We start from the raw sequence: 20,427 nt of genomic DNA, 5'->3' as shown, positions 1-20,427 counted from the left end.
CTCTATATATGTTAAGCACACAATTTAGGTTCATTATAACAAGGCAATGAGACACATATTTAGATTTCATAAATCAGGATGTTTGATGTTAATAAATGGTCGCAACATTCACATAAAATTTTCTTTAACCCGTTGAGGACGAGTCCCGAGTATACTCGGGCAAGTGTCAATGGGAAATGCGTGTTGTAGCAAAATCAGTCTGTCCTCAACAGGCTAAAGTGCTGTGTACTCTCTCTGCAAGGGGGACATTCTATGTAATAATAATTAGAGTTAAGATTATGTTAATTCACAATTTATTTCAAATCTCAAGGTCAACCAACAATAAAGGAAGAAGAAGGCAAATGCAGAACAAAGCAAATGTAACTTGTGATGATGTTCCATACATAGTTGAGCATATGCCCACCATTATTCTTTAATTATTTATTTCCTTCTTTTCATCAGACTAGTGAAATAGTGATTATACATTTAGATAATCAAATAAAAGTTTTGAACAACAGGAAAAACAATAAATGCACAAATTCTGTACTAAAAAAAAAGAATCTGTTCACATTGAGATAATTCACATGTTGCAGATTAAACATCATTTCAAATCCTTATCCTGCAAACATTTCTGCCCCCCCCCCCCCAAAGAAATGCTGATATTAAACTGTTCAGATATCAAGAAAACCATCAGAACCAATCATTGCCCACTACCCTGCTTGGCTTGTGCTTTTTTTTTACCCATTGAGGACGGTTTAATTTTGCTACAAGACGCATTTCCAATAGACCCCTGCCCGAGTATACTCGGGACTTGTCCTCAACGGGTTAAATGGTCATCCACATTTCAGCGTCATTGCATTACACAGATTCACAAGCAGACACACATGTAATAAACATGCACACACAAATCCATACACGTACAAACATACACTACCACACCAATCATATTCACTTGTACTCTGCACGAAGCACTCCAACCACCCAAGTCATAACGGGCAATCATAAACAGTAGATCAAATGCACCCCTACCTCATTCGCCTAATGAGATACGCTTGCCATTAAGTACCTCGATACTTCATCTAAATTTTAACTTCTTTCTTTCTATCATTTGTTTGCTTTTGTTAATTTTTTTTTTCTTCCCTGCGTAATTTCGCTAATGGATGCAAATACCCTCATCGAGAGAGCCCAGGGTTCAGATACCTCATAAAATATGACCGGAGCGAGCGCAACCGGATCATCATGCCATGAATATGATGCGAGCTGGGCTGGATCCACCACATGCGCCCACTGCCTTCACTCTAGAAGGTCACAGGTGTTCTTTGACACCGGGCCGTAATGACAGGGGAGCTTGCTTGAAAGGGGTGGGGAGGGTTTTGGGGGTGGGGCACACGTAAAAGCAACAGCTGGTAAGTGGAAAAGAGGGATGGGTAAATGATGAACAAAAATATATAACGGGAAAGGCACAACTTGTCCTTTGAGAGGTGAAATTGATAATGGAAGCGAGCACTATTATTGATGGCAAAACTCTTCTCAACAACATCAAAAGTCGGTATCATTGTCATTGTCATTGTTATAGCAGCAAAAATTATTACTTCCATCACCTGCTTAAACTTTGCATTAAAGAACAGCAAAAGGCGAATTGAATTCTTGGAAATGCTATAGCATCACCATTGGCCATGTCAGTAGCATTACATGCAGTGGTAGCAACAGAATCAGCTGTTATGATGGTAGTAGCAATTTTAGTAGCATAAGCAGTATCAAAAGTAGTAGAAGTCGTAATGGATATAGGAGTGGTAGTTAAAGTTGTATAAAGTGGAAGCAGCAGTAGTGGTAAAAGAAGAAGTAGAAGCTATAGGAGGGGGTACAAATTGTAATGAAAGTAGAAATAGTAGTAGAAGTCATACTGGCAGTAGTAGTAGTAGAGGTATTGACATTGGTAGTGGTAGTGGTATTGTATTGTTTTGGTATTGGTAATGGTATAGGTATTGGTATTGGTATAATGTTATTGGTACTGATATTGGTATTGGTATGTTATTGGTACTGATATCGGTATTGGTATTTATATGATATTGGATGGCCTTGAGATTAATACAAGGAAATATTGGACGAGCTATGCACAAATATTGGACGAGTCGAAGACGAGTCCAATATTTTGCTTAGCGAGTCCGATATTTCCTTGTATTAATCGAAAATAGGACATTCAATATCATCATTATTATCCTACAGAGGATTTTAGCAAAGGAAGTTTTCACTTAGGCCTACCCTTTCTGTCTCCGACTCCGAGTGCTGTTCCTACTGTGTAGTGATCCTGACATGGGGTATGGTACATGTACACTCTTCAGTGCAAGTTAATCCACTTCAGTCTCTGATAAAACAGTGATCTATTATCCAAGGTAGCCGTCATGTTACTGTTAGACCGATATCTAGCTAATTTAGACCAGAATTAGATGTATTTGTATCCGAGATCTGAGAAACAATTCACGTCACATCTACCGTAGATCGTGAAAGATCGAATTAGGCTACTACTACCACAACTAGTCCTACTGTGCTGTATATAACGTACTTGTACACACGTACGTAAATGTACAGTAACTGTAATATGCATATCGCGCATGGAAATTCAAGCGCAGCGGCGGCGGCCGGCTACATTATATCGCGCGCGGGCTATCTAGCAGTAGCGCTGAGCATGCAGAGCTGCAGATCAATCGTCGCCTTGCGCCTGCATGCACAAAAAAAAAAAAATGCAACTTGTTTTCATCAAACCTAAATTCAACTTCCTGTTATGAAAGTGATATTTTGAAAAATTGTGTGAAAAACAATTTCAACTAATTGATATAGGAAATTTGTTTGTATAAACACAGAATTTTAGAAGAAACGATATTCTAGTTAATTCATGATTGACCAATCACAGACGTTTTTACTTCATATTTCAGGTCATCTCGTATATATCTCGACCAATCACGGTGCAGTTTATAAAAAACTTTGGGGAATCCCCTCTTGCCCTCCAATATTTTAAATATTGGTCGCCTCGGCCAAAATTATTGGTCGAGTACAACAAACCTTCTAAGTGGGTCGGAGGTTATGAGGTGCGTCAACAAAATAACACTTGTATTTGGGCTCTAAAAATCCTCTGTATGGATAATAATGTATTGTATTGCATTGGTATTGGTATTGGTATTGGTATTGGTATAGTTATTGGTTTAGGTATTGGTGTTGGTATAACATTCTTGGTACTGGTATTGGTATTCATATTGTATTGGTATTGGTATTAGTGTTGGTATTGGTATAGTTATTGGTATTTGTATTGGCATTGGTATTAGCTTCAGTATAAACATTATCATTAGTTTTAATAGTAGTAATATTATTATTAGCAAAAAGCAGGAGTACCAGTGATGGTGGTAACAGAAATTGAGATGCAAATAACAAAAGAAGTGATAGAAATAGGTTTTGCAAATGTATAAATAGTAGAAATAGTCGCAGCCATATCAGAGAGCAGTGTAGCATTCAGAAATTGTAAGTGGCGAACATGATCGTAGTAATAAAAGTAATAGCGATGCAGTATTCGAAAAGTATGCACTTGTAACAGTTTGTTTGTTTGTTTGTTTTATTTCAATACGGTTCTAAAAAACAAAACACTATCAGCCTCAGGGCTGTTTTTCAGTGAATCCATATATATATTTACAGTTGTAAAAGTACCAGTAGTTGTAGTAGTTATAGTAGTTAGCAGCATGAACTAAAGTGGTAGGAATCATATTCCTGGTAGAGTGATAGTGAATGTGTGTGGTAGTTGGTAACTGCAGGAGTATGAACATCAGAGTATTGTCAGTAATATACATGAGTAGGTGTTCTGGTCATACACAATATCAGCACTGAAAGCTGATGATATAATCTCAAATCTTTGTGAAAATACAAGGTCAAATTACCAGCATCAATTCCATGATCGCATGCAACCAGGGGCCCGTTGCATAAAAGTTACTATTATGGTAACTTTGCCATCCAATGGTAACTACCATGGCAACAATACTCAACAGCCAATCAAAATCAAGAACATTAAAGCATTCTTTGGCAAACAGTCTGGTGCTGTTCACTGTTCCACGCAGTGATATGAAATCTTTGCCAAGTGTGAAAATTACAATGGACAAGGCAACCCAACCCCTCTTGACACATGCATTTACAACTCTTAACAGATAAAAGTGACACTATTTGAAAACCCTTCAATAAAAACACTTCAGAATTATGTGTTCCAATGCATCGTCAAGCACTGCACAGCAAAAATAACATTTGCCTGTTTGTTTGTTTTTTGTTAGCAGGAGTAAACACTGATGGCACAAGCAAATAACAGAGGTGTGAGAAAGTTGTCAAAACTTTGTTTCCTCTAAACACACATATCTCCCTCTCTCCCTCCTTCATCTTCTTCTCAAGAGCTAGATCGATTTTCCTCAACCGTCCCTGCGAGGTGATTTCATCAATTTTTCACAAAAGATCAAAGCGTTCGTCGTCCCACATCCAAAACATTATGTATGAGAGCGGCGCGATCCTCAAAAACTCCGGGTGGTGAAAATTTCATGCACCTGCTCACCCCTGCTCCCATCAAACACACCTTGGTATTTTTCTTGCTAATAACTGGGTGAGTTCTCAGTTGAGAGTTGTTGTCTTTCTGTTTGTCTGTCTGTCTGTCAGTCTTTTCCTCTTTCTGTTTCTCTTTTATGTCTCTTTCCTTCCTTCTCCAGGGCAGTACATTGGAAACATTATTAAAGGCACTTCGCACATTGTATGCAAGTCACAGATGGATGGAAGGGGATGAGGCCCAAGCAGCATACCATACCATCACTTTTAAATTACTGTTCATATTCTCCTCTCTGCCACTCCGTCTGTGTGTAAGTGTGTGCATGTCTGTGTGTAAGTGTGTGCATGTCTCTGTGTGTGTGTGTGTGTGTGTGTGTATGCAGTGAGTGTGTGTATGTGTGTTGTGTGTTTGTGTGTCCTGCGGGTCTATATGTGTATAAGTGTTCTGTGTGGTGTATGACGTGTGTGTGTATTTATGCACGTTTGGGTGTTTAGATAAATAGTTCGCTATTAGAAATAAAATGTCAAATAGGAGTTAAGTTTGTCCTTCACAGCTAAAAGCTCTATCCTTGAAGAGTGTTTTCATGAAAATACTTCTATAGGATATTGCCTTAGCAATTCTCTTCTGATTATATTTGAAATTTACTTCATCCATAATGGTTGATGATACCATCAACAGGCAATTCTTTGGAACTATCAATTATCCCTCTAAGATATCAAATGAAAAAAAGTCACAAAAATAAAATCTCCCTCACAAAATTCCATGGGTCTCATCATTTATGGATCATGACAAACCTTTGAATGCTTTGGGGATTTGTTTTTGGTTTTTTTCTTCTTGACTGATCATTCTCTTGCCAGGCTTATATGCTCAATTCCCCTGACAAGTCACCAGGTTTGACTTATACCCTTAATCCCACAAATTTTATGCTAATTCATGAATGACATAAGTAAATAAAGACTTATGTTCAGGAGGACAACTGGGGAAAAGGGCTGTGAGAGCAATTCCCCTAACTGTTCATCATACATGGATTCTGTTAGGTGATTTACATGGAAACTGGCAACACTTTACAAAATTATTGAGCAAAATCAGATTTGTTACCACACTTGGATCACAGGTTTCAGATTGATGTGACATAGTGTTTTCTGGAAGGCACATACAGAGCTCTTTTTTACTTTACTTCTAGTGCTACCCCCAAAAATTCATATATCGTGAACCTAACAAGGTTTTTAATATACAGTGCCGAGAAAAGATAAGGACTCAAATCCAATATGGCCCAATCGATATTCAATACATTCTAGAGTTCACAGGTCTGGTATTTACCAGCGTCTCCACTATTTCATTTCCGTGCAAATTCCGCAAATTTAATTTACCATCTTCTGGGGCTCGCGTCTCGAGCTGCTAGTGAAGTAGTCCTTAGCCAAATCCATTTCCTTTTACTCGACATGCATATAAAGCTGTTTCACGCAATAACACAGAAAAAAAAATGGCATGTTTTCCCATTAAGATGAGCTAGATCCTTAGCATTCATTCATGCAAATACTGAAAACTGCATGGAAGAGAGAGAGAAAGAGAGAGGGGGTAGAGAGATACTTGTGTACTATGTGCCTCTGGCGATGTTTTAATTGGTTTCTGGAGCAAAAACAAACAATCGGTGGCAAAGGTTCAAGAAGTCGGTTAGGCCCTCATACATTTTTTGCTGGGTCAAGCAATTTCGGATGCCTAGCTAGACTTTATTTTGTTCTTTACTTGTTTAATCAACTGCAAAAACAGATGAAGGAAACCTTAATGTCACATATTATCCATCCCCAGTCACTATAAGCTCACTACAAGTACAAGCTTTATGAAAAAGAAATGGGATTTTGCCTGGATGGAAGGTGCTTTATACACCTCGTATTTTACAAGTCTAATATCTCACTGAATTGGGACTTGTAAGATGATTTTGTAATTGAGAAATAGAGAGACAGAATAGGTTAATAAGTATTGTTCATTTCTATGAGACAATGTACTGATTTACCACCGTGGAGATGAAATACAATGCATCTGTGTTTAAAACAGGAGGCAATGTTTTTGTAAGTTTTCAATTCCACAGAAATCAGTCGGCTTGCAACATTTGCAAAATATACTGTCTATATAGAGTACTAAGTCAATATTAGCAACATTTTTTTTCCCCTGAATCTGAAACAGGTAAGAGACTATTCAATAGTCTAAATAAGTATGATAAGACAATTTGCTATAACACAAGTATCAAAAAGGTACTTTCCAAAAATTAAATCATAATTTTCAGATGAAAAGCCTAAGGTGCAATGCTGGTAATAATAATGATGATGATAATAATGATAACAATGATAATAATAATAATAATCATCATCATCATCATCATATGATAATAACAATAATAGCTAGTTTTTATATAGCGCATTTCAGACTCAAGAATTTCAATGCGCTTCACAGACTATCATTACTCTGACGTATGATGCTGATGTACAAAGACTATAGATGTCCTATATATTGCAAATATACACTGACAAAACAGCATAACACAAACGTGAGTGTTCTGAACTCCACAATTATGTATACATAACATGAATAAGAACATTCAAATCTTTCATAAAACTTCTTATTCTAGATATAGAAAATGGTAAAGTATTCTATCGATATCTTCTCAGGTGAATCATTGTTTGTGGGAATACTATAAAGTTAGGTACATGTATTTCAGAGGAATTTCTGTATGCCATGCACAGAAAACTAGATGCTTTTCTATTGCACTCTTAATCCATTGAGGATAAGTCTAGAGTATACTCGGGTAAGTGTCTATAGGATATGTGTGTTGTAGCAGAATCAGTCCGTCCTCAACGGGTTAACAACTTCTGAATACCATATGCCAAATCCTCTAGAGCTCAGTGTCTGGTAATGATGGTCCAAGCACAACATCTGTGTCACTGCCTTACAAGGTTACAGAGGTCAAAACCCTTCCAAAGAAAAGTTTCAGAGTTTGTTTGTTTCTTTTTGTTTTTGTTTTTTGTTTTTTAGCCATGTATCAAGAAACAACAACAAACAAAAACAATGACAGCCTGCCATTGGTCTTTACTCAAATTTTGATCAAAGTGTTCCAACAGTACATCATCTGGAAATATCATGTTGGGTATGACTAAGACCACAAATGCATTCGCGGGCTGGTGGGAACAGAAGGAATTTCAGCCGGAGAAAAATGTCTCTCCATTACTTCGCCAGAGAGCTAATTCGGGGTGATCAGTTTCTCAGGCGCGGCGCAGGGATGTGACAGCGACGTGTGTGAGAGAGAGGGTGGGGGGAAACCGTGACTGAGCGATCACACAGGTTGCCGAGAAATTAGGCAAGAACGACAGCTCGATCGATGACAAGGTCTCAGAATGGAGCGGCATCATTAATTGAATCAAGCAGCCAGGCCCGAGTGCTATCTTGCTGGCTTTAGCTCATGCAGGGAAGAGCAGTAGTAGGAGAAACAGAGCTTGCGCACACCATTTCTCATGAGTTTTAGCCGCTCATATTCCTTATCATGAGCAACTAAACAGAGATCGAAAACATGATGCTACTACATTAAGGAAAGATAAAAATACTAGTTTTAAACTGTTTTATTTTCCATGTCATTTTACCACGGGGCATAACATGAAGACTACATGGACCTGTATAAAACCTACAAAACCCTGCAAAAACTTGAATATTTTTATCATCATAAAACCTGCACAAACCTGAATACTTAGTTTCAGCACAAAATCTGCAAAAAAAGACTTCATGCTTTACTTCATAATTACAAAATGACATAAAAACTCTACAATGATGACCTTCCTTCACTTCTACTATGGACATACTCCAAGTATCACAAGAGTAGACAAACACTTTCAGAACTTACTCGTCTCACAAATGCACACCTTCTATTTCATTCCACTCCAGAGGTATACTGTTAACTCTTTTCCAGCAGGATTCTGAAATATATGCATATATGTGACCCGCAACAACAAAAGGATCCTAAAGTCGCTGACGGCTGAGCCGAGAAAATCGAGTTTGAAGTCACATCATCAAAATTGGTCAAAACAATCAGATTTTTGGTTTTGGCATGATTTTGTAGTCTAGTGTTTTGTCTATCATCAGCCAAAATTTCGAAGCTAAATGATTAAAGGAAATGTAAGAAATCAGCATTTTTCTGGGCCATGATTTTCCAGCTTTCAATGTAACAAAAACGTGTCCGAAGATTTGGATTTAGCACTGCAGCTAGACTCCGCCCCTAGCAACAAGGGAGTGATCTCATTGGTCAGTGCGTGGCATCCTGATTACTGATTGGTCATGCGTAGACCGCTGGCGCTAAGCTTGAATGAATATCGCAGAGGTCGCTAGGAGCATGCCTTCTATTGTCAAGTGGTGAAAACTATCTCGCCTCCCCCTGATCATGATAGCGTCGGAAGGAAAACTTTGAAGGCGTTTTTCTCGAAACTCTGATTTCCTCAACCACTTGACATGCGCTAATAAAATCATTGATATCTCTGCAACCGAGGACCTTTATGAGTTGTGCTATATATGAAATTAAAGTAGAAGAGTAAGGAAATAATGTCATGTCATTTTCAGAAAATTGTCCTCCCCCGACTTTCGGATCCTTTTGTTGTAGCGGGTCACATATATTATATTGATATGTATACATGTATACATATATACATGCATACATATCTCACAGCTCGGCACAAACTTTTTTTGTCTGATGCCCCTTTTATGCCACTAATATTTCTAAATCTGAAATTTTGGTGGCCCACAAAAGATGAGTAGTGGACCAAAATAAAAACAAAAGTAACAATCCAATTTGAATTTCAGTTGCCCCCCAACATATAAATCTGGTGCCCTGACACCAATTTTCAGTGGCCTTATATACATATATATGTATATATATATATATGTATGTATGTCTGTGTGTGTGTATGTGTGTATGTGTTGTGTGTGTAGCGAGAGATAGAGATAAAATAATAGGCAGGTAAACACATTTATATCAATCAATCAGTCACAATCACCATGCACCTTTTTCAATAAATCCTCAATCAATGGGTACTCACCAAATGAAAGGTAGGATGCTGCTCATGCACAATATACAGACACTGTGACTTTTACCAGTATCACACACTATGTGACATTGGAATGAACAGGAAATGCACTGGGCTACATACCTGCAGAGATGGAGAAAAAAAACATCAAGAGAGGGGAGACACAGCATTAGAACAATACATAAGGAGATACCTAGTGACCAAATGTATAAACGCATGGTTTAGAGGTGCAGCCTAAGTACTTTCATATGCTGCATCTACCATATTAACGTTTTCTTTGAAAAATAATACTTCTGACCTTTTAATCAATATCATAGACAATTAACTACCCATCAGTTGATTATCGATTATTGATTTCTACCAAAACTTGATCTTGCAATGTGATATGCTAAAAGCCTTGTTTTAAACTTTGCCATCTGCTATTTTTAGGTTTGATTGTGAGATCCTAAAGGATAATTTTATTTCCATTGACTGCCTTTACGCTTAATTTCTGCACTCTCAGTTTTCATATCATGCTTAATAATAGAAGATTGCGACCAAATGTCATTGGAGCCTGATGGGTTGGGTATAAGGACTATGAAAAGGATTTCAGAATATCAAAAACAAATGGCCAACGAGACATGGCATGTTACACTTAAAAATTGAAGCTCTACATGCAATTCTTTACAATGCTTTAGAAATGCAACTTGGGCACCTAACTGCAAGTGTGACAAATTAAAAAATAATCACCTGTGCCTCACTGACACAAAATGTACTTTTGTTTGAATGTATTCATTTGCAATGCTTATAAGTTGTTTCCTTTCCATACATGGTTGTACAGAATGAGAAACATTTATGATCTGCCGGCATCAAATGTACATGATGCATTTCACAGAAGACCGGTAGCACACACTGCCATACTGACAGCAGCTCCGGTGAGAATCCTGCCTCATCGTTACTCTTAAAAGTTCCTCAAGCTCTTGATTCTGAATTTGACCCAAGTTAGCACTGTGCCAACATGACATCTGCTAACTGATACTGCAGAGAAATGACAAGGTTTTTCATGCTGCAACCTGCTCTTTTTTTTTCCTTCTTCTCCTTCCTTTGAAGTACTCCCGGCTCATGGCTCTCTCAATGGGGAAATCTTGGTGGCCATAAAATGTGCACAATATCTGATAAGTACGTTGACACTGATGTGATGTGTCTCTTGGGCACGACAGACATTTCATCACTAAAAACTTCCACCTGAATCACGTTGACGTCACAAGAAAATGTTCTGAAAACATGCATAAAACATCGTATGAAGTGGGAGGATTCTAAAGGCATTAAAAAATGGAGAGCCCTCGTCAGTATTTCTTGGTGACTGGCATTTGAGTCAGAAGCAATAAAAGACAACCGGACCCCCTAATATACGACTGCCCTATTTCTGAGATCTTCGCTCATTAAGGAAAACCTACGCGGGTAGGTCTCAAGATTCTCACGAGGGCACCCGAGTCCTCACGACCGCTCATTTCTCATCCTCCCTTCATCCTGGCACGGTGATGTCCGCCGTGTTTGATGTTGATGGGTAGGGTTAATATTTGATGGTGATGCTCTAGATGAAGAGTGAGGAAACACTCACCTCAAGTTTGGGTTGGGATTAAATGAATCAAACACGGGTGGGGAAGGGGGGAGTTTAATCCTAAAAGATGGATTATGAAGAGCCAGTGAACAGGTGAACTAAAAAAAAAATTAAAAATCTCAGATACATTGAAGAGTATAGTACAGTGGCAACAGATTATCCTAACCAGAATTACCAAGCTACTCATTAAGAAGGCAAAGTAAAAAGAATAAGAGTTAAAAATTAAAAAAAGTAGAAAGTAAATGAGTTAAATTGCCTAGTCACCCTAAACAAAGAATGTGAAACTAAGGTCCCAAAGTGACCTGCGGCAGTGTCCACACTTGGCTGGTTCCAATTACCCTTCAGCGAAAAAGCAGGGTTTGTTACATTCATTCATAATTCATAAGATTGCTACAGTGACAGACACATGTAGGAGTGGTGATAGTCTTTCTTCACTCAGACTCTCTTTGAAAGCATCTTCGGTAACAGTGAAATCTATTAGTGCATAGACTCTTGTTTGCTTTTTCTCTGCTGATACTAGGATCCTAATGTGTCTTTCTAGTTGGTAAGAAATTACAGTAAATGCAAAAATTTGTGTACAAGTATTTTTTTTTTTTTTCACATCCAGCTGGGTAAGAGGAATTTCGTGGAAGGTCAAGACAATTCAATTGAGCAAGCGCTTCAAACAACTCACTGCAGCTACGATGATTAAGGGCTTAGGCAGCATACGAAGAGTTTGTTCGCAAAAACCGATAAGTCCTTTTTTGAAGAATTTGAAGTATGGTCTCTGTCAAAGTACAAAATAATACCTTTCAAATGATATATTGGTCACTACATATAAAGGTACATTTTTGAAGTTATGGTCAAAAGAAGCAAAAATTGTCTTTTTATTTTTCTTGACCTTTAATCGCAAATATCTCCATTTGGCAAATATGGACTTATCGCTTTTTGCGAACAAACTCTTCATATATACTTCAGTAAAAAGTTACTGGTCCACATTATGACAGCAAATTCACTTGTGTTACAAACTAGCTAACATGAAGAAAACTTAAGATACCATAACAGTCATGCTCCTATGATATGCCTACCGTTAAATCAAAGATAAAAGTGATATGAATATAACCAAGCTAAAACGAATCTTGCTTTCATTGTTGAGCTGGTGGATACAAAACCTGTGAAAATTTCCAACCAACTAAAATTTCTTTTGTCAAAGCACATCAGCAGAGATTATACAATCAAGTATGTACACTGAGGAAAGGATCATTTTGCATTGTTTTTTTTTATATCTGCCTTCAAGAAAGAAATATACAGTATCTACTTTTCCCAATTGGGCAAATATTGTCGATACAGTCTGGCATCAAGGTCTGGAGTGTACGAGACTACCAGATGACTCCTTCCCAATAATCTAATGGCATGCCTCCCTCTGACAAAGGACAGTCCCAGGAAAGTCCACGAAAACTAGAATCCGCTTTAATGACATGGCTCATTAGCGGAAAACAAAGCAGTTGCCCCCTTCTCCCTCTCTCTCTCTCTCCTCCCTACCACCAGGGGGACAATCGCCCGGCGTACACAGCCTCCAGAGGTCATTGTTCATCAGTCATGACGTGAGGAGAATAAGAAAAAATGGTAAACCACTCTACTTGAAATCTTGAAAACAACAGAAGTTGTTGTTTTTTCCCCCCTTTGTAGTGCACTTCCGAACAACAGTGTCGTAAGGATGTGTCCATTGTAGTGATACGAGACAAAGCTCTCCAAAGATGGCGGGGGTGAGTCATAACTTGGTAATACCTTAATGATAATTCACTGCTAGAATCAAGCAGAAAGGCAGTGAATATACAGATTATGAAGCTATGAAGCAATATAGACTTATAATCTTTGTAGATTATAAAATTATACAGCTGTATTGCCTCAATCTTTATTAAATATGAAATTATGCATCTATATGGACCAGGATATGTTTCATTTCATGGATGTACACACATACCAACATCAAATATGTATGTGTGTGTGTGCATACATTTGATATGGTTGCATTTTTATAGACACAGAAAAATGCTTCATTATCTTCAGTAGATATGAAAACTAAGGTTAAAAGATTATTTTTCTCTAAAAAGATGAGACCAAAGCAACCACAATGTTTTAACCAAGGAGAGAAGCTATTGACCTCACATAGGCTTTATTAGATGCTGAATAAACTGGATTATTGTTTTTATCAAGACTGAGGCGGGCAGACAAGACACAAACAAGCTTTCCCAGAACAGGACATCTAGGGCATACCAAGTCTGAATTCATCGCCTTTCTTAACCCCTCTCTAGATACACCCCCACGGCAATTCAAACAGTTGGGACTAACCATGTGTAATTACAAGTCATTAGCCATGACTCATGTAAATGGCCAGTTTATTACCCTTCTCCCCTAAGGCACACTGATGGTGTGCAGTATGGCTACAAATGGGTTAAAAGACTTGAAGACAAGTCCATTGATGTGACACAGTGTTTGTTATCTGCCCAAAACAAGGACACATACATTGTATATGAAGTTATCCCTGAGTGGCAAAAGGGCATTGACTCTATGAAGTTAGCGTCTATTCTGAGTAATATCGATGAATTGCAAGAAAATGTATAAAGCATGTATAAACCGTATCTGGCCAATTACCCCCCAAGGGCAGTTACCCCCCGGCTAAATACTGGTTAATGGTAAGGTTAGAGTAAAGATTAGGGTTAGGGTTAGGTTTAGGGTTAGGAGTTTGGGTTAGGGTTACAATTAGGTTCAGGATTAGGATTAGGATTAGGGCCACGGGGAGGGTCCGGGGTAATTGCCCAGGGTTTAATTGCCCTAGACCCAAATAAACATACCAAACTTAGCACTAACATAAACTGATGAATAGTTCATACATGTGTAGACTGGTCACTGTTCACCCTTACTGCCCTTTATTTGCCAATGGCCACATCAACTCGAGAGCTATCATTCTTGCCAATTGGCACAGATTTCTGTAAAATTGACTATTCTTTTTTAACCATTTCCCTGTACACTTGCTTTTGAAATATTTTCAAACTACAACAGCATCAATTTCTAAGGAACATCCACATCATGGAAGATGCTTCAATATCAACAGCTAGGCACCAAAACAGCATCGTCACCACCAGCTACAGTGCGAAGATTTGATCAGGTTCCTTTAGGACCCTTAAATCTCCATAGACTTAGAAAAGAACTCATCAGGTCCCAGGAACTGAAAAGTTAACAATGTCCTCCTCCATCTCCTCTTCCTCCTCCACCTCCTCTTTGGAAATTCCACTGATGATAATTACATGTATAATGATTTTCCAACTCCTTACGATGGGGAGGAGGAGTTCTACGATAGCGAGCCAGACGAGGGCAGCACAATTTATGTTCCTAGATCCCGGACATGCATTAGACTGGTATCGGGACAAGGACCATTATGTAATGGTACAAATAAACAAAAGATAGCAAAGCATAATTCAGATCACTGTAGAGGGATGGATACAAATAGAGAGAGAGGAGGGGGGGGGGGGGGGAGGAATGTATATATGCATTGCATTTATATGTTTGTCTTGCTTTCTGCTATAGATTGGAATAACTGAAGACAGCCCTATCTACATATTGCTCAGAGAAAATTGAGTTTTGAGAGATAAAAAAATTATCATCAGAGCATTAATACCACTTTTGAAAGAAAATGAACAGAAAAAAGAACAACAGAATAGAGTAACTGCATAGTGAAGGAGAGGATAATCAGAAGAGATGGTGTATTCCAAAGTCATAAATTATACATAATCAGCTGCCACACAGGAAAGTGCATGCATGTTTCTCATTCAAAAGAGAGCAGATATCGTGACAAAAGATCATAAAAAAAACGACAAATGGAGGTGAAGGGGACAAGGTGAAAGAGAGAGAGAGAGGGAGGGAGGGAGAAGAGGTGGTAGTGGAAGAGGTAATATAGCAAAAAAAAATCAATGATTTCATCTGTCCGATCACGGGCTACATTTCGGCTGCATCCCCAATCAATGATTTGCATCACACCAGGAGGATAGGCGGCATAGTGACTCACTTACGGTCGCGGTGTGTCTTCTGATGCTTGGTAAAAAATACCTTGCAAAGACCAGTTAAAAGGAAAGAAAGGAACAGAAAAAAATGGCCCCAACTTTGTCCTGTAGAGCATCACAATGGGCTAGACAGCGTCTTTATGAAGCGGCGGAACTGGTGACCGCGGAAATGAGAATCAATATCTTAACACCGGGATTACCAATGCAACGCTGAGCTTAATTTTAAAAACAAAAGCAAAAAAAAAAGAGAGATTTTTCCACGAAAGATGAGGCGGGTTCCATCCCATATGATGTAATGCATGGGAATATAGCATTCAGTAAAATGGTTTGTTTGAGTGTGTGTATACATATGAGGGCATCTTCTTTTTTTTGGGGGGGGGGGGAGGAGGGCTGACATGCCAAAGAAAGAATGAAGAAAAACGGAGATATGAGAAAGAGAGAGGAGAGGAGAGTGCGAGAGGTATGTGGGCTAATCGCAGCGTCCGTTAGATCTGAGTCATGCCGCTAAAGTGGTTAAGCAGGTAGTCCTGCAAACAATCAAATATCACAAACATACATTTATTAGCATTCCGGCCATCCCTCTCCTTGAAAAGCTGACAAAGTGACCGGGGCGAGGTGGCCACACAAAGTCTCGAAAATTGATTGTCGGTCACGCGCGTCTTCACGTCTCAAGAAGACAATAATCCCCCCTCTCATCATCTCTACTCCACTCCTCTCTCTCTCCCCATCTCTTTCTTCTCTCTCTCTCTCATTCTACCACATCTTGGTTCCTTTAACTCAGCTCATCATACTACCACTTTAGGATATCATCTCTTCACAATGGTATATTATTGTGTCGGATGTCGCAATCCTACAGAATAAGTACAAGACCTCAAAGAGAATTTTTTTTTTCCAAGGCAATTCATTTATGTGACTCATGTAGCACATGCTTAAACATAAGGTCTAGATGCTGTAATCAAAATCATTGCTTGTGTGATAGCCATCTGAGAATGGGAGATTAATATATGTGACCCTGCACCACAAAACCAACAAAAAGTCGCCAGACAGTGATTTTCAGTTAAGGGCAGATTCTGAAAGAACAGACTCTAAGCTTTAAAATGATGTATAATTCAATTCAAATGGACTCCCCTAACCTACCTAAAAACTGGAAAGAAAGCACATACTCTGGAAAAGTGTGAACTGAGAAAAGAGGCTCTGAGTACCGGGTCTATTCAAGCGCTTAATCTTTACCAAGCCGTGCTAGCTGTGCCATGAAGGGGACAAAACACGGGATGTAAACCACGGGAGAAACAACAATGAAGGGATTATCAGATTAAACTGAAATTAAGCATGTTCTATTTGCACATTCTGCCCATGAATAACATTAACTTTCAAAGCAGAAGTGTCATCCTTTCAAAAGTTATTAGACTTGAGAGTGAAGAGTGTGCAAAGGATTTTAAGACATGAAAAGCAGCCTCTAAGTCATACCTGATCATTCTACTCTTCCCAAAAAAAGGGTTGTAGAAAAACTGCTAAAAACACACTTTCCCATTCATGTTAATATACCAAACTGAAGAATAATGTAGACGAAGGATAGCTCTTTCAGAAAATATGAAAAACTCAAGATAGACTAGGTTGAACCATTTCACCTTTTTTGAGTCCTCACTTAAAATCAAGGGGTGCGACTTTTCGTTTGTTTTGTGGTGCACGGTCACATATGCAAAGTGTATTAATTTTGCACATGGATCCTACTGCCTTCATGGTCTATTCTCTCGAGCCTTACCCTGACTGTATATGAACTGTTGTTTGTGTGACAAAAATGAAATTATGGTGGTATACTTTTATTGCTGAGGGAATCTATATATAAATATCTGTTTTTATTTCTTTATGGGCTCAGAAAATCTTGTGTACATTACATATTGATGATTCATTACAATGTTTTATTATCATAATGCAATTGCTATTGTATAATTGATAATGAGCTGTTGCTACAATATTAACCCGTTGAGGACGGTTTGATTTTGCTACAACACGCACTTCCCATAGACACCTGCCCGAGTATACTCGGGACTCGTCCTTAACGCGTTAATACAGCTATCAGATGCCCCTTTTGCTGATATCACATAGCATTTCCCACAAAATACGTTCTTTATGAAAAAATACTTCACACACAGCTTAAAAAATCAAATTCTAAATTAACAAAAAAAAAAACAGCCACTATTACATAAAAGAGAAAAATCAGAGTCAAGTCTTTACGTCATTATCCATCCCTTTAATTTGAATCTTTCATGCAGATAATGTGTCATATTTTGGCAGCAATTTAGAAGCACATTTGATGGAGTCTTAAAAGGTTATAATTAACAAATGTTCTTCTCTTTCTCCTCATTCTCCATTTGTTTCAATGATGAATGAAGGGAAGCTTAAACAACCCGCACTTCCAGCTCTTTTACGCGAGTTATTCAATAACTTCTTTCGATTGCAATCACTAAATATCGGGCTGCGATCAATCTCTCTCTACTCTCCAGTTTTGTCTCTTTCATTTGTCAGTTATATCTTCCGCTATCTCTCCATCGCGGTTCCTGGTCGATCATTCTCACTCTCTGGGCCTCTAGCCCTAATGATCCCCCTTCGATCACTCAGTGCTAAAAGTTTCCTTCTCTTCTCTTCAATCACCTCTCCTTTTTTTGTGTCTGCCTTCATTCCCTCCATCTCTCTCTCATATTCCTTCTATCTTTCTTATTCTGTTTATCTCTGTATCTGCCCCCTGTAACCATCTACTCACCTATCTTGCATTTCCTTGTTACCTATCCTTAACCCCTTTCAGATTAGCACAAAACTAATTTAAGCCTGTCTGGTAACCTGTTTAACCCGTTGAGGACGAGTCCCGAGTATACTCGGGCAAGTGTCTGTGGGAAAAGCGTGTTGTAGCAAAATCAGTCCGTCCTCAATGGGTTCAGCTGTAATTGAGTTGATTCTCACGAAGTCTAAAAGCAAACCTGAAACACATTTGTCCAAACAAGTTTTACAAACTATGTCTGGCTAAGAGTAGCTTGAACGTGCTTTCTAATTAAGTTTTATCTAACATTATAATCTGATTGGTTTGATCTCTAAAACATAAATGCACGGGAGGAACTAATAAGCTTCACCTTGCAATCACTTTGACCACGATGGTTAAGTGTCTGAAAGTCCATAACTAAACTCTTTGGGAGATGCATTTCAAAAATGTGATTACTAATACACACAATTTTTCCCCAAATGTGAAACTCTCTTCTTGTCCACTCTATGTCTCTTCTTTCTGTGTTCTTTCTGTCTCTCATTTTTCTCCATTTTCTCTTCCTTTTCTCCATTTTCTCTTCCTTTTCTCCCCCTCCTTTTTGTGATTTCATTACCCATACTCTACATTTTCTCTCCCATCCAATGATACTTTCCTCTCTTCTAATTTCTATGAATATTTTCTTCCCAACCATTTCTGATCTGTGTAGCTACTATACAATCTTCATACATTTTCGCCACTGCTCTTTCTAATGCTAACTATATGTCATTAAATCAATAGCATTTCTCTGTCCTCTCTTCTGCCTACCTCTGTGTTGCTTCTTCCTTCATTACCCTAACCTCCTACCTCTGCAAAACTGGATTCATCCTTTCCCCTAGCTCCCTTCTATCCCAATGTATACTTTGCATCCATCTTCTCCTCCGAGCTGCTCATCTCTTCCACAATCTTTACCATGAGGTTGCCGTAAATTTGATCCCCCCCCCCCTTTTTGAAAATATGCAGTGCTTCTAAGTTATCATCATTCCGGTAAATCCACAGTCAATCTAATCTCCATCTTCTTATCCTTCTGATCTGTTCATTTTGCATATTGGTTCCTCCAAAGCACCACCACCATTTTACTTCATCCCTATACCACTGCATGCCCTCTACTGGATGATGTGGGAGACCATGTAATCCACACTGGTGGTCAGTGAGCATGGGTTTGTCGGTCTGCTCTAATCACATTAGGGCTGCCACAGAACACCTCTCACATTATCATCGAGGCACCTTGGACATTCCTGGACATGGAGGATGTCCAGTAATCCACACCCATTCCCTTGTGGTCAGCGAACACTGGCCAAATGCAGCTTGCCCAGGGACAAGCTCATATTGATATCATCACACAAAGGCTACCTGATATGCACATATGTAATTGAGACATCAGAGATTTGGCAAGAATAAAACTGTCATCTCTCTCAAATAAGAAAAAAAAAATGCAAGAAAGACAAATAAAAAAGCCAGGTAGATGAAGTTCTACTCTTATACCTGTGTACACAAAAGAGGAGAAAGAGAAATTGTCATCAAGTTATTTGAAAAAAAATCAGATGGTTCACTGACCTTGATATCATGAACTATATTACAGACCAGAGATTTGCCCAAAATTGTGTCCAGCAATTTGAACACATTTATGAATTAATATATTTATTTCAATATATTAAAAAGACAATTATGTTTTGAAGATAATCCATCAGATTTGTAGAAAAGAATAATAACACTGGAATTTATGTGACTGAGCACAGATACAGAGAAATAAATAACATACAAAGATATTTTCCTCCATCTTGTGTTCACATGAAAATGCAGGTCACATTTCTACCTGCACAGTCACTGACTGTGCAGGTAGAAATGTGACCTGTATTTACATGTGAACACAAGGGGGTCACGCTTCTGGACATACCATTTATGTGACTGCCCTGCTCAAAACCCAGAAAAATTTGAGATTAGGATTCTCTGTAATGGATCAAATTATGTAATTTCGGCACACCAATTCAAATTGTAAACGTTTGTCTTATGTGGGAGAGTAATCTTTTCTTTCCCTACTGTCAAACTTTGGTGGGTTAAAGCAAAACCAAAATTAAGATATTAGCAGTTTTTCTGGACCATATTTTCTTTTCAAACAGGCACTGCTGTCAATGTGAAATAGAACATGCTTTTGTAGATACTTCTGCACAGCATGCCTGAGTGACCCTATCAAATCCTCTTTTCTCCCTTTTCTATGAAACTGCACCTCCTAACTCTCTCTTGTTTCAATTAATTTATGTGTTTTCATTCATTATTTAGAAATCACGGTAAGTAAATGAGAAATAAGTATCATTGACTTTTTTTTTTTAAAGGGTGTGTACAGTTCTGGTTGAGGTGAGGATTTAGCTTTTAACGTTTTGCGAGAT

This window comes from Diadema antillarum, unplaced genomic scaffold, assembly GCF_040938485.1.
Source record: "Diadema antillarum isolate AM-2024a unplaced genomic scaffold, OU_Dant_1.0 seq00001137_RagTag, whole genome shotgun sequence".
Lineage (NCBI taxonomy): Eukaryota > Metazoa > Echinodermata > Echinoidea > Diadematoida > Diadematidae > Diadema > Diadema antillarum.
Note: the sequence above shows the minus strand (reverse complement) of the source record.